Source organism: Hyla sarda, chromosome 7 (genome assembly GCF_029499605.1).
Source record: "Hyla sarda isolate aHylSar1 chromosome 7, aHylSar1.hap1, whole genome shotgun sequence".
Classification (NCBI taxonomy): Eukaryota; Metazoa; Chordata; class Amphibia; order Anura; family Hylidae; genus Hyla; species Hyla sarda.
Window position 1 is genome coordinate 4,411,625 of NC_079195.1, and position 17,624 is coordinate 4,429,248.

Below are 17,624 nucleotides of genomic sequence, written 5' to 3' on the forward strand. Positions count from 1 at the left end.
ACTGCACGAAACAGCATGTCACTATGTGTGAGAACCATAGGAAACCTGCGTGTATGAATGCGGTGAACATGTGAACAACAAAACCATGACCGTGTAACCAATATAACTGCCATGAGCGTATGAACCGTATGAACCCTGCGTGTATGAATGCGATGAACGTGTGAACAACAAAACCATTACCCTGTAGCAAATATAACTGCCAGGAGCGTATGAACCCTGCGTGTATGAATGCGATGAACAACAAAACCATAACAGTGTGACCAATATAACTGCCATGAGCGTATGAACCCTGCGTGTATGAATGCGATGAACGTGTGAACAACAAAACCATGACCGTGTAACCAATATAACTGCCAGGAGTGTATGAACCCTGCGTGTATGAATGCGATGAACGTGTGAACAACAAAACCATAACCGTGTGACCAATATAACTTCCATGAGCGTATGAAACCTGCGTGTATGAATGCGGTGAACATGTGAACAACTTAAGAACCGTGAGCGTGTGACCACTATAACTGCCATGAGTGTATGAACCGTATAATCGCTATAGGCAGTATACTGCCGTAACCAGTATGAAATACCATAAACATGAACCGAATGATACTTTGAGCATATGAACCAATGATAATTACGAGGTGTTTGATTGCCATGAACGTAACATGGTAGAAAGAACGTAAGACCATGAACATGCCAAGAATGTGAACAGCATAAAAGCCAAGTTTGTGGACCGTGTAAAACACCAGCGAGTGAGAGAATAACCATGAGGTGAATAGCATAAACGAGTTTGCACAGTATAAATGCTGTGAATGTATCGTCAGTGAGTATATGTACCGCATATAATGATATTAGCACATGAAACTGTATACATACTATGCGCGTACTAGCAGTGTGCCATAAGCGTATGAATTAACCATGAGAGTACGGAAGATAAGAAACTTATTGAGTTATCAAACCGTGAAGATGCTCTACTCGTGTGCACCTTGTAACAGTAATACGTGTATGCCCATTATAAACCAAGCGTATGAACCGTATGGATACCATGATCGTGCAAATAACGAGTATTACACTGTGTATACTATGATTTAATTAGATGTGGCCTATGTTATATCTCTACAGAGCATTGCACCCTACTGTATACTATATTGAAACAAGACACTCTGCAGAGCACTGCATCACACCAAACAGTAAATGCCACTCTGTCTTGCAACGAGACCCTTTGCAGAGCATTGCACCACACTGCACATGCTAACTGTAACGACCCTCTGCAGACCATTGCACTATGCCCTATATATTATGTTATATTTAAACCATCCCATCTGCAGAGCATTGCACTAACTGTATAAAGTTTGTTTATAATGAGACCATCTGCAGAGTATAGCACTATACTGTATACAGTATATATTATATTGTAACAAGACCATCTGCAGAGCATAGCACCAAAGCTGTATATCATGTATACTATATTGTAATGAGACCATCTGCAGAGCATTGCACCACAGCTGTATATCATGTATACTATATTGTAACAAAACCATCTGCAGAGTATTACACCACAACTGTATATCATGTATACTATATTGTAACGAGACCATCTGCAGAGCATATCACCATAGCTGTATATCATGTATACTATATTGTAACGAGACCATCTGCAGATTATTGCACCACAACTGTATGTCATGCATACTATATTGTAACGAAACCATCTGCAGAGCAAACGTTATATTGCAACAACCCTCCGCAGAGCATTGCACTAAACTTTAGATTAACGATTGCAGACTAGCTGACAGGACTGCCTAACGAGGACTGGGCAGCTGCCGCAACCTGTCCCAAGGGCATAGACAATTGTAGCTGTGCGGGTGGTCCACATGTCGCCATGAGGCAGCTAGCGGGCTGCGCGAAATGCTGAGGCCGTGCCACACCCAGCACCGATTTATCGCACCTGCTTGCCGCTCCTGGCCCCCACTACCTCTGCAGGCAGAGCCAGCCAGAACCATACCTCCCCAGATAAGACAGCCAGCGGAGCTGCCAGGATGCCGCACCTGCACCCCCCCAGACTCATGATCAGCGAGGCCTCCGCACCGTGAGCAGCAGCAGCTCTGAAGATTTTTGTGGGAGATTCAAACACCAGACTGCAAAAGGAAGCAGAGATTCCACAAACGTCACGTGCTCCGCCCCTGTAGGAGAGGGAGGAGTTATATACACACGCCCCCACCTGTTCCCAATAAGCCCCACCTGGAAGTGCAGGGAGCGATAATTACTTCTGCCCCTCACACAAATACAGCCCATCAGGCTTTATACTTAACTTACCTTATATTTTAATAGTTTGGACATACACGCACGTGGGGATACCATGTATTATTATGTTTATTTTTTATAACATTATTTTATTTAAAAAATGGGATAAGGGGGGTGATTCAATCTTTTATTAGGGAAGGGGTTATTCACTTTTCTTAACCTTTTTATTTACACTTTTTCCTTTTCTTTAGCCCCCATTGGGGGCTATAACATGCAATCTTCTAATTGCATACACTGTTCAAGGCTATGCCATGGCAAAGCATTGGTCAGTGTTATCAGTGCTCTGCTGTTCCAGCCTGCCATAGCTGTCCAGTGCCTCAGAGCACTGATCAGATGGTGAGGAGGCAGGTAAGGGCCCTCTCGCTATCCACTTAGCTGATTGGGACCAGTGTTTGTGCCGTAGATGTCCCGATCAGCTGCCCGGAGCTAACCGACACCATTTACCCTGCACTTTAGATGTCACAATTAACTTTGATTGCGGAATCTAAACGTTAATGCTAGGCATCAGCCCAATTGGTGATGCCCCGCATTAACCATAAATCCTGGCTGCTCACAGTAGAAGTACTCAAAGGGTTAACACTCTCTGAGGTTTTGGCTTGGCCTGAATGCTTGGCTATGCCCCAGTCATTCTGGGTTGTAGCAACTAATCAGGCTGAGCCTGCACCTGTGGGGGGAGCATTTAAAGTCAGCTCACTCTATGTTTGGTTGCCAGTGAAAGAACTTGCTTTGAGTAACCAGCGTTGTCTCAGAATTTTTTATATTGATTTCGGCTCTGCGTTTAACCTTCCTTCTGCTTCTGTGTATTGGTACCTTGCTTAATATCTGTTGCTAAACTGGCCTGTCTGACTATATTTTTCAGTGTGTGTGTTTACTTTTATTTATGTTATTTTTGTGTGCCTCCAGCTGTTTCCAGCTGTGTAGCTTTGTGTGAGAATCTGTGGAGCTTTCACTTTCTGTGCAGCTGTCAATCAAGGTCAGTGCAGAGAAACACTTCCATAGTTCGGACTCTTGCCAGTCCGGGAGGAGACCAAACTCACTGTATTAATTGTGGCAGGGAACAGAACAGAACCACCTAGTGGCCGTTTTTTATATTACATTTTAAACATATTTATGGTGATAATTTTTAAAGCAAGTGAATGGGAAAGTGTCTGCTAATTACACAAGGAACACTATACTAAAAATGTTATTAGGTGACAGGTACTCTTTAAGACAATCAGTGAATAATCCATGCTGTAGTTTATATTGTGAACTGTGGCGCTTATTTCTTAGGTATTTTGAGTGTATTCTCTCTAAAATATGAGGATGAGAATTATTCCAACAAAATAAAAAAGTAAACACCATCTGGACCCAGTCTTAGAGTAAAGAGAACTGCACTGTCAAAATTCTATACATAAAACATGTAAAACAAACAAAATAATCTGATTTTGTTTTGTGTGACTTTAGGATGAAATTGGAATTTCTCGACCTTTGGCACTTTTATCGTGCAATCTGGTAAGTACAGAACTTTTTGTGATATCATAGGTTTTCTATGTAAGATATTCTCATCACCGATCTCACTTTTGGTGCATTATATTGTGCAGCTCCAGAAGTCTCCATCGTATAATACTGAATGAATATTCTACAGTGCAGAAAAATAAGTTTTATTTTTATATTGTTTTTTTTTTTTTTTTTATAATCAGTGAGAATTAAAGGAAATATCTCAACTTCTTACCAGGTACAGACCTGCAGGTCCCAACATATAGGTGATAGGGGGAATAAAATAACCATTCATTTAATTTTCCTTATCACTGTTTTTAAAGGGCTACTCTGCCCCTAGGCCTCGTTAACCCTATACATAGGATATGGGATAAGTGTCTGATTGTGGGTGGTCCGGCCGGTGGTCCGGCCTGCACAGGGCCCTAGTAATCCGCATGCATGGAACAATCTCAACTCTGTGCTGGATAGCTAGTGACCACTGCGCGAAGCTGTGGCCGTCACACCTCCTCCATATATGTCTATAGGAGACACGAAGATACGTTAATGCAGTATCTCTGTCTCTCCCATAGATTTCAATAGAGGGGGCGTGATGACCATGCCCTCTCTTAAGCTCAACACTACCGGCATTCTGAACATAAATGTTCAGAATGCCAAGGTGCCAGCCCGGAGATCTTGTGGGTTCCAACAGTCTTACCCCCCACAATTAGACATCATATCCCATAACCTTTCGGTACGGGATAAGATGTCTAGCAATGGAGTACCCGTTTAAAATTATAAATGAGTCTTTATTGTTAGCAGTTAAAGAGTCAGACTGGTGATGCTGAGCTGCAGCCGTGCTTCCTCCCTCCCCCTCTGCTGTGACTGATTGGCATACAAGGCATGACACATAATGCATAAGTTTAGATCTACAGTGGGGCAAAAAAGTATTTAGTCCACCATCAATTGTGCAAGTTCTCCCACTTAAAAAGATGAGAAAGGCCTCTAATTTTCATCATAGGAATACATCAACTATGAGAGACATAATGAGGAAAAAAAAATCCATAAAATCACATTGTCTGATTTTTAAAGAATTTATGTGCAAATTATGGTGGAAAATAAGTATTTGGTCACCTACAAACAAGCAAGATTTCTGTATCTCACAGACCTGTAACTTCTTTAAGTGTCTCCTCTGTCCTCCACTCGTTACCTGTATTAATGACTCCTGTTTGAACTTGTTATCAGTATAAAAGACACCTGTCCACAACCTCAAACAGTCACACTCCAAATTCCACTATGGCCAAGACCAAAGAGCTGTTGAAGGACACCAGAGACAAAATTGTAGACCTGCACCAGGCTGGGAAGACTGCAATAGGCAAGCAGCTTGGTGTGAAGAAATAAACTGTGAGAGCAATTATTAGAAAATGGACGACATACAAGGACACTGATAATCTCCATCCATCTGGGGCTCCACACAAGATCTCACCCCTTGGTGTCAAAATGATCACAAGAATGGGGATCAAAATCCCAGAACCACTCCGGGGGGCCTAGTGATTGACCTGCAGAGAGCTGGGACCTAAGTAACAAAGGCTACCAACAGTAACACACTATGCCGCCAGGGACTCTAATCATGCAGTGCCAGATGTGTCCCCCTGCTTAAGCCAGTACAAGTCTGGGCCCGTCTGAAGTTTGCTAGAGATTGCTCATTTGGATGATCCAGAAGAGGATTGGGAGAATGTCATATGGTCAGATAAAACCAAAGTAGAACTTTTTGGTAAAAACTCAACTCGTCGTGCTTGGAGGAGAAAGAATGCTGAGTTGTATCCAAGGAACACCATAGCTACTGTGAAGCATGGGGATGAAACATCATGCCTTTGGGCTGTTTTTCTGCAAAGGGTCCAGGACGACTTATCCATGTAAAGGAAAGAATGAATGGGGCCATGTATCCTGAAAACCTCCTTCTATCAGAAAGGGCATTGAAGATGAAATGTGACTGGGTCTTCCAGCATGACAATGATCCCAAACACACTGCCCGGGCAATGAAGGAGTGGCTTCGTAAGAAGCATTTCAAGGTCCTGGAGTAGCCTAGCCAGTCTCCAGATCTCAACCCCATAGAAAACCTTTCGAGGAAGTTCAATGTCGGTGTTGCCCAGCGACAGCCCCAAAACATCACTGCTATAGAGGAGATCTGCATGGAGGAATGGGCCAAAATACCAGCAACAGTGTGTGAAAACCTTGTGAGACAGAAAATGTTTTACCTCTGTCGTTGCCAACAAAGGGTATATAACAAAGTATGGAGATGAACTTTTGTTATTGACCACATGCTTATTTTCCACCATAATTTGCGAATAAACTCTTTAAAAATCAGACAATGTGATTTTACGGATTTTTTTTTCTCATTATGTCTCTCATAGTTGAGGTTCTAACCTATGATGGAAATTACAGCCTCTCATCTTTAGGGGGAGAACTTGTACAATTGGTGGCTGACTAAATACTTTTTTTGCCCCACTGAATTTATGGTAAAACCCCTTTAATAATAATAAATATAAATAGATCTATAGAACAATCACTTACTGATAAATAGTGATGAGCGGCAGGGGCCATATCCAAATTTGCGATATTTTGAGAATATATGGACGAATATTCAACCTATGTTTGTGAAATTTGCATATTCGCTATGTTCATTCTCTTTATTTTTCCATGCAAAAATTTGTAATGAAATTTGCATTGTGCGCATGCACAATGATATCTTTCACCTAAAATAAGGGAGGGATCAGTGTCCAGTCTGCAAGTGCTAATATTCATATAAATATTCACATAAATATTCACAAAAATATTCACAAAAATTTGCATAAAAAAATGAATATTGTTCATTACGAATATATGTCACTATATTCTAAATATTCACAAAATGCTAATATTTGCAGTAAAAAATTGCATTTCGAATATTGGCACTCAACACTACTGAAAACCTCTTATACTTCTGATTGCTTTCTTTCACAGGCAACTAGAAAGTTGACACCTGAATGTAAGGCATTCCTTGACGTAAGTATCTATATGGTAACAGACTTAGCTGTTCTTGTTGTTGATCCTCTGTGCTGCAGTGATGTTGTGTGGAACAATGCCTCTGTTTCTTTTCTACAGGAAGGTGTTGTGGTTTCTGTGGCAGGGAAAGACTTTATATGTAAAAAGAGAATCCTAAAAATCGCTGTCAAGGACTACAAATACGAAGCGATCCTAGAGATGGACATTAAATCATCTCTATAAAAGTATATATCAGGTGTCCGGTACAGTTTCCCTCTGTCGTGCACCAGAGGGAAACTGATGCTAGAACTGATCCCATTCATTTTAAAGGGACAGTTCACAATCATCCAGCGTCTCAATTTTGACGCTGGATGGTTGGGCACCAGACAGGGGAACTCAACTTGCCAGAAACAATGGATGCTGGGACACATTTCGATGTGTGGTATGATTGAGTATGGCTGGGTTCACATATGTCCTGCGTGTGGCACAAGTGAACTTAGCCTAAATCTCGACGCAATTGATGCCATAACTGATGACAATATACGTCAGTTGTGTGGCATCTGGCATCCATTGTCTCTGGACGCGGGACAGGTGAACATAGCAAGCTGCATTCCCCTGTCTGGTGCCATCCGGCGTGTCCAACCATCCGGCATCAAAATTGAGAATTTGGATGATTGTAAACTGTCCTATTCAAATGAATGGGATCATTCATGTGATTTGATATATGTAAACCCAGCTTAAGCTGGTCAATTGACTTGTGGATATTCTCCTGAACTAAGGAAACTAAATTCCTTAAAGGAAAACTGTCAGATATTTTATCCTGCACTATCCACAGGTACTGATGGATAGTGCGAGAGATGCTGATTAAAACGAGACCTACCTTGGTCGGATCCGCCTGGCCGTTCTCCCGCAATTGTAGTTTTATTATCTGTTGAAATCTTCCTGTAACTGGCACGGGCGGGGCTTCTGCACTTACATCAGCGCCGCTTATGAATATTCATCTCCCCTCCCCCCAGTTAGGAGCGGCAAAGAGAGGGAGAACTGGAGGGAGGGGGGATGAATATTTACGAGCGGCGCTGATGTCAGTGCAGAAGCCCCGCCCGTGCCAGTTACAGGAGGATTTCAACAGATAATAAAACTACAATTGCGGGAGAACGGCCGGACGGATCCGACCAAGGTAGGGCTCATTTTAATCAGCATCTCCCACACTATCCATCAGTACCTGTGGATAGTGCGCGAGAAAATATCTGACAGTTTTCCTTTAAGAGTTGTAATCTCTTCTATTATATGGGTTTCATACAGTATCTAATATTATACAGTATTATGTTATATAGTAATATCTAATAATTACAACTAATAATTATATCTACCAGATAATTGTTGATAAATCACCCAGTGATTTGGATTTATATATAACTCATTTTCCCAGACAAATTTGGTGCACTTTTGGAATATAAATAGGGTATTTGACATGTTTATTTTTGTGTCCCTTAACTGCATAGAATCTTTTGATAATACGACATGTAATAGTCTGATTTGTCAATACCCCCAGACTTGAGTCATTTACAATCTAGAGACCACTCCTGAAAAAAGGTATAATGTTATAGCATGCACACTAATAGAGTTGAGCCAACTGAACCCGTAGGAAACCAATTTTGGTCAGAACTCATGTATGGCAAACATTAGACCTTTGCACGGTTTAGTTTGGTGAACCTGGTTACAACACTATAATAGTGTATACTCTTTAAGAAGTCATCTACCCAGAAAGATTCTATTATAAAAAATATATGGGCTTTATAGTGTTGCTCGCGAATATTCGCAATACTTATTTTATTCGCGAATATCGCATATTTGCGAATTTGCGAATATTTGCGAATACAGCACTATTTATTCGTAATTACGAATATTTTTTTTTTCACAGTACACATCACAGTGATCATCCCTTTCTGCTTCCAGCTTCTGTGGTATAAAGAAGGCTCAAATACTACTGTGTGAGACTGGCGTACGAATTTTCGCATATGCTAATTTTCGCATATGCTAATTTTCGTTTATGCTAATTTTTGCATATGCAAATTTTTGCATATGCGAATATTCGCATATGTGGAAATAAAACACGAATATTACAAATATGCAAATTTAGCGGATATATGACGAATATTCGTCCATATATTCGCGAAATATCGCAAATTCGAATATGGCCTAAGCCGCTCAACACTGACCACCTGACTTCTGGGACGCTGGCATGGTGTCCGGTTTCATCCCTGTATTCGACACATCCAGGAGCGTCCATACATCGTCATGACGCAGGGCGCTCGCGGCGGCTACCAATCGTGGCCAGCAAGGAGCATCCAAGCACAATAACAAAGTCATACGCACCAGGGACCTAAATGAATATATAGATATTACTGTCCAATACTATAATCTATGTAAATATGGGTTGCTATCTCCAATCATGACACAAGATGTATAAATATGACAGATAATGAAAATAATTCATAAAGTGAATAAAACAAAACAACCCCAACAATAAACAGTGATATTGTACACCCCAAACTAATATACATATTACATTATTATCCAAAAACATGCATGTGTATAATCCTCATTACTTTTTTGTACTTTATTATTCAATATACAAAATTATTAATATTTTATTGATATTGTGAATATTGTGTTATCTATACCTAACTATAATAATAGATATGTGTTAGTATATAATTACTTAAAGGGGTAAGTGCATAACTAACAAAATACTTATTCTGCTTTCACATTTTAAATATAAAGTGAACCTATGCATTGAAGTGTGACTAAGTACCAGCAATATCAAATGAAGTGATAATGTGCATAAAATATTATATAGTTTCCTAAAAAGTGTCAATGTGCCTTTATAGGAATTGTATATTAACCTACAGTGCTTAATGAAAGTATTCGGCCCCCTTGAACTTTCCCACCTTTTGCCACATTTCAGGCTTCAAACATAAAGATATAAAACTGTAATTTTTTTGTGAAGAATCAACAACAAGTGGGACACAATCATGAAGTGGAACAAAATTTACTGGATATTGCAAACTTTTTTAACAAATAAAAAAGTGAAAAATTGGGCGTGCAAAATTATTCAGCCCCCTTAAGTTAATACTTTGTGGCGCCACCTTTTGCTGTGATTACAGCTGTAAGTCACTTGGGGTAGGTCTCTATCAGTTTTGCACATCGAGAGACTGACATTTTTGCCCATTCCTCCTTGCAAAACCGCTGGAGCTCAGTGAGGTTGGAGGGAGAGTGTTTGTGAACAGCTGGAGCTCAGTGAGGTTGGAGGGAGAGTGTTTGTGAACAGCTGGAGCTCAGTGAGGTTGGTTGGATGGAGAGCGTTTGTGAACAGCTGGAGCTCAGTGAGGTTGGATGGAGAGCGTTTGTGAATAGCTGGAGCTCAGTGAGGTTGGAGGAAGAGCGTTTGTGAACAGCTGGAGCTCAGTGAGGTTGGATGGAGGGCGTTTGTGAACAGCTGGAGCTCAGTGAGGTTGGAGGAAGAGCGTTTGTGAACAGCTGGAGCTCAGTGAGGTTGGGTGGAGAGCGTTTGTGAACAGCTGGAGCTCAGTGAGGTTGGATGGAGAGCGTTTGTGAACAGCTGGAGCTCAGTGAGGTTGGGTGGAGAGCGTTTTTGAACAGCTGGAGCTCAGTGAGGTTGGGTGGAGAGCGTTTGTGAACAGCTGGAGCTCAGTGAGGTTGGATGGAGAGCGTTTGTGAACAGCTGGAGCTCAGTGAGGTTTGGTGGAGAGCGTTTGTGAACAGCTGGAGCTCAGTGAGGTTGGATGGAGAGCGTTTGTGAACAGCTGGAGCTCAGTGAGGTTGGGTGGAGATCGTTTGTGAACAGCTGGAGCTCAGTGAGGTTGGGTGGAGATCGTTTGTGAACAGCTGGAGCTCAGTGAGGTTGGATGGAGAGCATTTGTGGACAGCATTTGTGAACAGCTGGAGCTCAGTGAGGTCGGATGGAGAGCGTTTGTGAACAGCTGGAGCTCAGTGAGGTTGGAGGAAGAGCGTTTGTGAACAGCTGGAGCTCAGTGAGGTTGGATGGAGGGCGTTTGTGAACAGCTGGAGCTCAGTGAGGTTGGAGGAAGAGCGTTTGTGAACAGCTGGAGCTCAGTGAGGTTGGGTGGAGAGCGTTTGTGAACAGCTGGAGCTCAGTGAGGTTGGATGGAGAGCGTTTGTGAACAGCTGGAGCTCAGTGAGGTTGGGTGGAGAGTGTTTTTGAACAGCTGGAGCTCAGTGAGGTTGGGTGGAGAGCGTTTGTGAACAGCTGGAGCTCAGTGAGGTTGGATGGAGAGCGTTTGTGAACAGCTGGAGCTCAGTGAGGTTGGGTGGAGAGCGTTTGTGAACAGCTGGAGCTCAGTGAGGTTGGATGGAGAGCGTTTGTGAACAGCTGGAGCTCAGTGAGGTTGGGTGGAGATCGTTTGTGAACAGCTGGAGCTCAGTGAGGTTGGGTAGAGAGCGTTTGTGAACAGCTGGAGCTCAGTGAGGTTGGATGGAGAGCATTTGTGGACAGCATTTGTGAACAGCTGGAGCTCAGTGAGGTCGGATGGAGAGCGTTTGTGAACAGCTGGAGCTCAGTGAGGTTGGAGGAAGAGCGTTTGTGAACAGCTGGAGCTCAGTGAGGTTGGGTGGAGAGCGTTTGTGAACAGCTGGAGCTCAGTGAGGTTGGATGGAGAGCGTTTGTGAACAGCTGGAGCTCAGTGAGGTTGGGTGGAGAGCGTTTGTGAACAGTTGGAGCTCAGTGAGGTTGGATAGAGAGCGTTTGTGAACAGCTGGAGCTCAGTGAGGTTGGATGGAGAGCGTTTGTGAACAGCTGGAGCTCAGTGAGGTTGGATGGAGAGCGTTTGTGAACAGCAGTTTTCAGTTCTTTCCACAGATTCTCGATTGGATTCAGGTCTGAACTTTGACTTGGCCATTCTAACACCTGGATATGTTTTTTGGGAACCATTCCATTGTAGATTTTGCGCTATGTTTTGGATCATTATCTTGTTGGAAGACAAATCTCCGTCCCAGTCTCAGGTCTTTTGCAAACTCCATCAGGTTTTCTTCTAGAATGGTCCTGTATTTGGCTCCATCCATCTTCCCATACATTTTAACCATCTTCCCTGTCCCTGCTGAAGAAAAGCCCAAACCATGATGCTGCCACCACCATGTTTGACAGTGGGAACGGTGTGTTCAGGGTAATGAGCTGTGTTGCTTTTACGCCAAACATAAAGTTTTGCATTGTTGCCAAAAAGTTCGATTTTGGTTTCATCTGACCAGAGCACTCACTTTCTTCCACATGTTTGGTGTCTCCCAAACAACACTTTCTATGGATATCTTTAAGAAATGGCTTTCTTCTTGCAGTATATGACTGATTGTTGTCCTATGGACAGAGTCTCCCACCTCAGCTGTAGATCTCTGCAGTTCATCCAGAGTGATCATGGGCCTCTTGGCTGCATCTCTGATCAGTCTTCTCCTTGTATGAGTTGAAAGTTTAGAGGGACGGCCAGGTCTTCGTAGATTTGCTGTGGTCTGATACTCCTTCCATTTCAATATTATCGCTTGCACAGTGCTCCTTGGAATGTTTAAAGCTTATGAAATCCGGCTTTAAACTTCTCCACAACAGTATCTCGGACCTGTCTGGTGTGTTCCTTGTTCTTCATGATGCTCTCTGCGCTTTAAACGGACCTCTAAGACTATCACAGTGCAGGTACATTTATACGGAGACCTGATTTCACACAGCTGGATTCTATTTATCATCATTAGTCATTTAGGTGAACATTGGATCATTCAGAGATCCTCACTGAACTTCTGGAGAGAGTTTGCTGCACTGAAAATAAAGGGGCTGAATAATTTTGCACCCCCAATTTTTCAGTTTTTTATTTGTTAAAAAAGTTTGAAATATCCAATAAATTTCGTTCCACTTCATGATTGTGTCCCACTTGTTGGTTCTTCATAAAAAATTACAGTTTTATATCTTTATGCTTGAAGCCTGAAATGTGGCAAAAGGTCAAAAAGTTCAAGGGGGCCGAATACTTTCACTATGCACTGTATATATAATTGTCTCATAAAACATAACCATAGTATATTGCATATACTTTATCATAACACCCCAATACAATAAGACTATTAGATGACAGAATCCATCAAAGCAATAAATACCAAGTAGATTGCTAAAAACCCAGTAGCTAGAAAAATAACAGAATTTTTTAAAATAAATATTACAGCAACAATAAAGAAAAAATTTATAATTGTCATTAATCAGGATAAGACATCACTGTGTACATATACTAAGTATATCTTGAAAATCAGGAAGTCCAATTGAGAGATGACAGCCAAATATATTTTCATAGTGATGAGCGGCAGGGGCCATATTCGAATTTGCGATATTTTGCAAATATATTGACGACTATTCATCCTATGTTCGTGAAATTTGCATATTTGCTATGTTCGTTCAATTTTTTTCTATGCAAACATTTGCATAAAAATTTACAAAAATATTCGCATGTGAAAAAAACAAAAAAGGATAGGGGATAAGATGTCTGATTGAGGGGGCCCACTGCTGAGACCCCCGCGATCTCCCTGCAGCAGCCCACATTCTATGCCTAGCTGTGTCTGCAGTTTCGGAAACCGCCGGGCTTCCGAGACGGGGACGTGATGTCACGCCACACCCCGCCTTTCATTTATATGGGAGGGGGTGTAACGGCCGCAACGCCCCCTCTCATAGACATGAATGGAGGGGGCTTGACGTCACATCCCCGTCTCGGAGGCCCGTCGGTTTCTGAAACTGCAGATGCAGCTACACATAGAATGCAGGCTGCTGCAGGGAGATCGCGGGGGTCCCAGCGACGGGCCCCCCGCAATCATACATCTTATCCCCTGTCCTTTTGATCGGGGATAAGATGTTTTTGCCCGGAATACCCCTTTAAATGTAATTGCCATTTTGGAGATGTAATGACTCTTAACTAGTGTTCAGCGGCATAGGCCAAATTCGAATCTGCGATATTTTGCCAATATATGGACGCATATTCGTCATATATACGCTAAATTCGCTAAATTTGTAATATTTGCGTTTAATTTTGCATATGCAAAAATTTGCACGCCAGTCTCACACAGTAGTGTTAGAGCCTTCTTTACACCACACAAGCTGGAAGCAGAGAGGGATGATCACTGTGATGTGTACTGTGAAAAAAAAAAAAAAAAAGAATATTCGTAATTGTGAATATATAGTGCTATATTTGCGAATATTCGAGAATTTGCGAAAATGCGATATTCACGAATAAAATTTGCACTGCGAATATTCGTAAGCAACACTACTCTTAACCAATAAATCTTTTAAATTGCCCCCTCTTTTCGTTGTCATGCGGACCATATCTGGAATAAAGGGGGCCACCAAAGGGTTCAATTTTTAAATTCCCCAATGTTTCCATGTTGCGTCCCGCATAGCTTCCCATTGGCAGTTATAACTTTATATAAATCGTGTCTTCTCATCAGTAACAGATATTTTCTTTTTAGTTTGTAACAGCTCAACCCTTGGTGTTCTTTTAGCTCTATGATAGGCCTGTTTTATATTCTGCTTTCCAATCCTCTCTTCCGAAATCGCTGTGTCAGTTCTTCACTTCTCAACTCAAACTTTGCAAATATGTTTTGTCCTCAAGAATTGGCCAGTAGGGACCACTCTTATGGATGTGCGGAAATTACATGAAGCAACAAATTGGTTGGCTCTTTCTAAATATGTCTGTAGTCAGATACTCAGAAGTATCCTTCTCCAGTTGCAGAGCCAGAAAATCCACTCTCTCTGTACGATATGCATAAGTGAGTTTGATGTTGACATTATTGTCAGTTAATGATTCCAAAGAGGCCTCGAGCTGGGGAGAAGGAATGAGGAACACATGGGGGGGGGGGGAGATTTATCAAAACCTTTGTAGAGGAAGAGTTGGGCAGTTGCCCATAGCAACCAATCAGGTGGCTTCTTTCATTTTTCACAGGCCTCTTAAAAAAGGAAAGAAGCTAGCTGATTGGTTGCTATGGGCAACTGCACCGCTCTTCCTCTGCATAGGTTTTGATAAATTTCCCCCAGTGTGTTTTGGCTACATTCTAGCATAGGATGAGAAGTGTGTCTACGGACACTAATATGACGTCAGGGTAGCCCAGAATACTTTGCAGCTAGTAGTGAGATCACATGACTGCAGGGTAACCAATCATTGCTTGCAGATCCTAGGTCAATCAGGAGATAGTATAGGGATGGGTCTAAAAGCCTATGAACAGCGTTGAGGAGCTAAGCAGAGAACATCTCATTGTGTGCACTACAAGGCCCAGCTAGAGAAGCACAGGAACAGAAAGCAAAGCATTCTAATAGTGCTGAATAGTGCTGCGGCCGGTATTAGATGCACCAGGTTAGGGGTCAGAATTCAGATGATCTGAGAGGGTCAGTCAGTCAGTGTGTTTACTACAAAGACCAACCACTGCACTAGTACCTGTTTTTAAATGGAACCGCCAGCTACTGATATGTCCATGAAAAACAAAGACCACAAATGTGAATAGAGCTCTATGACTTGAGTCCTGTTGTATTTCAAAACAACAATTTAGTGCTACATATGGGGTATTTTCACAGTAAGGAGAAATTGCATTATTGATTTTGTAAGACTTTTTTTCTCTCCTTTTACAACTTGTGATTACACCAGCATTTTAGTGTAAAAAAAAAAAAATTTATGTCCCACTGTTTCAAACACCTGTGAGGTGTAAATGCTCACTGTGCCTCTTGTTATGTTCCTTGGGGTGTAGTTTCTAAAATGGTGTCACATGTCACATGCAGAGATTTAAATTGTTCTAGAATTAGTGGCATGTCACTCCCTCCTAGAAAACATGAGGGAAAGAATAAGTCGAAAAAAACATTTTATTTTATAAGAGAGAATATTCACTATCTGGACTTAGCCTTAGGCTAGTTTCACACTGTGTATAATTAGACCTCCTCCAAACCCAGCAGAGTCAAACAGGCGCTTGACCAGGATAAAATCTATTTATTTTTTATTTTTATTATTCCCACAATGCAACGCGTTTCGCGGAAGTTCCGCTTCATCAGGGGTAAGACAAGGTGTGGGGATTTTATAGGGAAAATTATTAACCCCTTCAGGGGAAAAGGATTAATCCTTTTCCCCTGAAGGGGTTAATTATTTTCCCTATAAAATCCTCATACCTTGTCTTACCCTTCATACCTGATGAAGCGGAACTTCCAAGAAACACATTACATTGTGGGAATAAAGAAAAATGTCCTTCTATCCTGGTCTCAAGCGCCTGTTTGACTCTGCTGGGTTTGGAGGAGTTCTACTTTGTATCTACATTTGCATGAGGTGGAGCAGCTGCAGAGACCTCACTACATTACACCCTTATCCATGGTTGTATTTGGACGAAGTACAACTACCTCTGGTAAGCACATATTTACACGTTGCGTTACCACTGTACCCTAAGATATCACACTACGGAGCGCATCCTGTTGTTCATTTATTTTTCACTGTGCATAATTAGGCCAGTATTTTAATTCTCAGACAATGCAGCCGTAATATTTGGATTGTGTTCACGCTTTACAGGAGATTCACTTTTCTAATTTGCTTCTTTAAGAGAAAATAGGAGAAGAAAAATGTACGATGTGTGAACCTAGCCTTGAAGCAAGAGACCGCACTTTTTTATTCCTTAAAAAATGTATATTTTTTTAAATAAAAAAAAAAAAATTATAATAAAAAGCAAAATAACAATTATGTTTTGTTTTGTTTAGAAAGTAACAATTTACCCTCCAATTGGGCTAAGGGACTTTTGTCCACAAGTAAGTACACAAATATACACTGGTATATAAGTCCAATGAGTGTGTGAAGAGAATCTCTCAGCTCCTTACCAGGTACAGACCTGCAGATCCCAGCAGAGAGGTGATAGGGGGATAAAGATAACCCTACCTTTTAGTTTTACTGATCGCTGTATGTATGTTATTAAAAAAAAAGACTTTATTGTAAGCAGCTGAAGAATCAGACTGGTGGGGCTGAGCTGCAGCCGTGCCTCCTCCCTCCCCCTCTACTGTGATTGATTGACATTCAGGGCTTGTCACATAATGTATCAGTTAAGATCTATATATCGTCATGGTAAAATCCCTTTCATAATATTAATAACAATAATAAAATAAAATATGAATAGATCTGTAGAACAATAACTTACTGATAAACCTCTTATATTTCTGATTATTTCCTTCACAGCCATACCTGTCATCTGATTGTTTATTACACATCCTTAGGGTATGTATCTATATTGTAACAGACCTACCTGTTGTTGCTGTTGATCCTCTGTTGTCATATAATTAGTATGCAAACAAAGATAAAGTAATAAACAATATCTTTAAAAATAGAAAAATATGAGGATCGCAAATAAAACAATACCTCTATAATTAATTTGGAAGATAGGAAAATTGTTGCAGAAATAAAACACCAACAATAAAATATGCAAAAATAGATATACAATTTATTAATTAAAAATATAACAATATTAAATTGGCGCTGTCAGATACAAAAACTTCTGATATGTTGTAAAGCATGTATAACCAGTAGGTTTTGCAACTGCTGTCATTAGAACATTTTAAATATTTCATACTGAAAAATCCAGTCAAACAACTGCCCCCCGCCTGCTTGGACACTTACTAGTCCTGCTGTGTCCATGCATCATCACCTATGTCATGTACACACTTCCTTGATTGACAGCTGTGAACGCAGGGCTCCTCCCACTTTCATCTTGTGTCCCGCTACTGTCAGTGAGGACTAGCTGGAAGTTGTAGTTTTGCTAATGCTAGGGGAGATGTGAGCAGA

General features: G+C 41.3%; 1 long non-coding RNA gene across 1 annotated transcript in view; it reads left to right on the forward strand.

Moving 5' to 3' along the window:
• The window catches only part of LOC130282367 (uncharacterized), a 45,621-nt gene extending 38,826 nt beyond the window's left edge, over nt 1-6,795 (forward strand). The window contains exons 4-5 of the long non-coding RNA XR_008846362.1: nt 3,742-3,789; nt 6,754-6,795. This is a non-coding gene — a long non-coding RNA (uncharacterized LOC130282367). The remainder of the gene's footprint in view (nt 1-3,741; nt 3,790-6,753) is intronic.
• The last annotated feature ends 10,829 nt before the right edge of the window (nt 6,796-17,624 follow it).